The sequence below is a fragment of the Myxocyprinus asiaticus genome, chromosome 6 (genome assembly GCF_019703515.2).
Source record: "Myxocyprinus asiaticus isolate MX2 ecotype Aquarium Trade chromosome 6, UBuf_Myxa_2, whole genome shotgun sequence".
In the NCBI taxonomy this organism is placed as follows: Eukaryota; Metazoa; Chordata; class Actinopteri; order Cypriniformes; family Catostomidae; genus Myxocyprinus; species Myxocyprinus asiaticus.
The window spans coordinates 22,381,146-22,385,913 of record NC_059349.1 but is presented as its reverse complement, the minus strand read 5'-3'; positions in this window follow the sequence as shown (position 1 = coordinate 22,385,913).

Genomic DNA, 4,768 nt, shown 5'->3' with positions numbered 1-4,768 from the left:
TTACTCCTAAAGAAATCAATAGTAATTTTGAAACATATTTATAAAATCATGAGCACTCACATGAGATGAAGACTCCAGTCATATCAGTAACCTTATAAAAGCTGTTTTATTCTACATGGAGAGGATTCCCTCATGTAGCTGCCATGTTTGGATCACATGACAAGACGAATACTACTTGCATAATTTTAGTAACCGCCCTGTTATTGGATGGATTAAATTAGTCATGGCTGACTGTATACACTTAAAAAATAGTATTCTAAGTTTTAAGCATTTTCAAATTGAATTGAGTAATCTTTAATAAATAAAATGGGGGAAAAAATATATATAATTTACATTTTACATTTTACAGTGGAATCAGTAATTAAAAACTATTGCATTTGAATGATGCTGTATCCATGCCTCTAAATTCAGTGTAAGTCTTAAAGACGGCAAACAAAAAAATGTGTACCTTTAAGCAGTGTTGCTCATCAGGTGAATGTATCTTGTTTTAGGAATGTTTCGATATATTTACTGAAAAACAAGCCAAAAATACTTAATAAGAATATGATTTTTTATTTATTTATTTATTTGCAGTGCCTAAAGCTGCAGGCCGGAGAACTCCAAATGGGGGTGGAATCTCCAAACGAGGGCGGGGTTACTCCCTGTTTCTTTGATGGCAGTTTGGAACTCCCGCCCCTTTTGGGAGCTATGCCTGCACCTATATCCTTTTCTTAAATTCAGTGTATGTCTAGATGATAAACAAAAAAATTACTGAGTGTATTACCTTTAAGCTCATCAGGGGAATTTATCTTGTTTTAGGACTGTTTCGATATATTTACTGGAAAACAAGGCAAAAATCCTCAATAAGAATACGATTTTGTTTTTCTCTTTTTTTTTTTTTTTTTTTTTTGGCAGTGCATAAAGGGGCACAGGAAACAAATATGAAAAATACTCCAGACAGCAGACAGGTTTACTTGGAGACACAGGAAAATCTCTTGCAATGGCAAACACACCTTGTTTTCTTATACTTAATTTGTTTCCTCACTATAGTGATGGACTAAACAAGAGCCCGCCATATCATTAGAATTCATGTTTTGGCTTGCCCTTAATTAACTGCATGTTTACAGCCATGATGGTACTTTCCATTTTGAATATAAATCAGAGGGACTGAAAACACTTTTGTATGTGCATAATGACATGATATCTTATCAACACATCATCTTTTAGAACTGGTAGAAATGCCATGAAAAGATGTTGATAAAATTAATCACACCATTACATGACATGGCATTGAATGCTGAACCCATAAAACGTCATCAAGGAGGAATTCAAAAGGTGAGAGATGACATTGAAAACCCTTCCTCCTTAATATTTGGGATGAATTCTGCCTGGCAATGAGTCTTTATTGTTAAGTTTCCTGTTAACGGACAGCAGTGTCCCCTGATAACAGAGGCTCAGCAAACACATATTGAGAGTGGGCTAAGATTTTCTGTCTTCTCATGTAGGATTTCCCAGAGAGAACATTATAATGAAATCATGGCCTTGGCCACTTGCTATTTTTAGCATGTCACAGCTTAAAGATGCCATTATATAGTCAATAGTATTCAACATGTTTCCTGACATTCATTGCCTGTTTTTTACTAACATTGGGCTATATTGAAAAAGGAAATCCCCTAATGTTTTTGCTCTCAAAATATAAATAAAAGGGCTTTAGTGGACAGTTCTTGAAATAAATGTAGGCTATAATTAAAAAAACTTTGTTTTGAAAAAAGTTTGTCTATTCTCTTAATTCATATTTATATGTCAGCAATTTGTCTGTTGTAACTTTGCTTTAATAGTAAACAGTCGGATCTGCCTGCCCATTAAAACGTATTGCCTAGTATCTGCAAAATTACTAGTCCTACGGCAAAGGCGTTAGGCTAGATTATGAAAATGTATTGCTCTGACGTTGCTTGGTTACTTTCTTGGAGCATCCAGCACGTAAATGCATAAATATTTATAAGATAAACATTCAACATACTTAAATTTGTTACAAATTTGCCAGTTGACCCAAGAGAGCGCAACAGTGCCCGGTCACCTTTTCATCTGTCTGGGATCCAGAAGTATTTTTCCCATTCATTTTTTTCCAAAAAGACAATGGTACGAGACTGTTTACTTACTGTCTTTCACAAGGATACTAACTACAATCTCATGAAGCACTGCCAATATCGCAATCAAATAAAAAATGGTAGAATATATAAAACTTTATGTTGTTGTATTATAAGTATAGAAACAATATATTTATAAGTTATGTATAAGTTTACTGCAAAATATTCAGATATGTACACATACTGTATATATGTAGTTTGAGGGTGTAGGGAGACCGTCTTGATTGTGTCATTCCCAGTGCGTCATGGAAGTGGGTGCTCGCTGCTTGACTCTTTTGGTGGGCTTTGTTGGCCGTGGTTCTCTGATTGGTGGACTAACTGCTTTGATACTGTATGTTTTCTGTTAATGTTGAGGATGCTTGTATTTGTTGTCATGATTTAATGAGTCGAACATTCCAAGGATACCGTGTTTACCGTTTGGACTGGCGAAGTGTTTAGTACAGAAGTTTGCTGGTAAAACTCCAACAAGTTTACAAATATTTATGAGTTCTGAGTATTTTTTTCTTTTAAAATACACAATAAATAACGATTCAGATCGCAATGCACATGTTTTTGCTCAGATAGTGTGCTTAAATTATACTAGACTTATTAATTGATTCTTCATGAATTTATGCTCATTTCAAGCTGTTTGTAAGTACTGATTTATATTCGTAGCACAGAATTTCGCTTATATACAGATTCACTTGTTTAGCCTGCCTGTTTAAATGTAGATGGAGCTGACAGCATTCTCTCCATTGTCTTTACTGCTAAACAATTTACATTTTTAAGAAGAAATTACTTAATATTGTAATTGTTATCACTGCATATTATTCCGAGCTTAATAAAGTATACTGCATCCCCATCATTGCCGAATCCTCATTCTTTGTGTTTCTACTTTACAATTTTATTGTAGCCAGCCTTGAGACTGCTGCCATGAAACTAGTGGTGCTGCGAGGCTGCGGTTGGCGGCCATCTTTGGAACGCTCATGGCATAAAAGTGCAGCTTCTATCTACTTGAATGAGGAAAGACCGAATTCTACAAAACGGTTTATCAACATTACGATCAGAGAACATATTTCAAATCAGCAGATACATCTGACAACAATGGTATCATAAATGGTACTTCTTTAGCTCAGAACACGCTAAAAAAGCGCAATTTTTCGGGCTGGACCAGCTAATACGCATCCGCGTTGCCGAGTTGACTGACAGACGATGTCTGTATCTAAAAGGTGATTGGCTCTTTTACATGTAAGGCGGGACGTCCTTTTCTACATCCGCCATATTAGGCGTTCCAATTTCTCCCATTCATTTTAACAGAACTGCTCCTAAACAGTCTTTGGTTGCTGCTGCACACTTGACTGCTGCAAGAGTTTAGTTTATTAGGGCTGTTCGATTCCAGAAATCTGGGAATGGACTCTGATTCTGATTCCTGGTTTTGGAATTGATTCTAAGAGTCGATTCCAGACTCATTTTTTCGATTACGAAAAAAAAAAAAAAAAAAAAAAAAAAAAAAAACGGGAGGTGAAGTTAAATCTCATAATAAACAGCTCACTACAAAGTGTTCTTTACACTGTTTATAATAGCATGAATGACATTTACTATTAGTAGGTCCATTCTAAAATTAAATCAGGGCCTCTATGCACATAAAGGACGATGCTTCAATCCCATGAGATAATTTTGAGGGAAGTTAGAGTAGATGCGGCTGTATTTCGAAGAACTACCGAAAATAGTCTTAAAAGCACCATTTAAGCTACATTGAAATTGTCTATAACCCACGTGTTCTTGTTTAGAAAGGTTTAAATTATAATGTACAGTAATTGCCCTCTACCATTTGTACACTGAATAAAATGTCCAAACAATACACTTCAGTTTTATGTAAAAATCCAGGTGGTTATACTGGTTTATTTCATACAATATAAATATATATATATATATATATATATATATATATATATATATATATATATATATATATATATATATATATATATATTATAACGTGTATTTAAAAAATGTTGTCTTTGAAATTGATGTAAAATGGTGTAAAATGTAGGCTAATTAATATATATTTATATATAATATATATTCTAAGGTTTTAAAATACTGTAAAAATGTTGAGAACATTCTCGCTTTTATAAGTGCAGCACATTGATCATTTAAACTTTAACATACCGATTTATTGATGTGAACTCTGCCATCTCCTTGTTGTAGACTTTGTTGTGACATCGGGAGAGTTGTTAGTGTATGCCAATTTACTGTCACAAATTTGACATGTTAACTGATTAAAAGTTTAATCCAAAGTAAAATATCAGCAGACTGTACTGGAAAGCAGATGTGTTGAAGGGCTTGTGTGATTGCTTCATACAGATGATCAAACGGAGCGGATTTACAGATGCTGACGGACTACAAAAGACTCAAGAGTCAGTCATTTTCTAAGACTTTTGTAAATTGTATTAGGCTTCTGAAATGTGTAGTAGTTCAGTGGTCGACGAAATAAACTCAGTCCTAAAATATCAACCGGATTCCCCGAAAATACCAACGTTTCGAGTCGATTCTCGATTCCCAACGCCTCAGAATCGATGAATCGATTCTTTTGGAATCGACTCTTTTTGGAATCGACTCCCAGCTATATAGTTTATCCGCTCATCTGAGGCAAGCGGCAG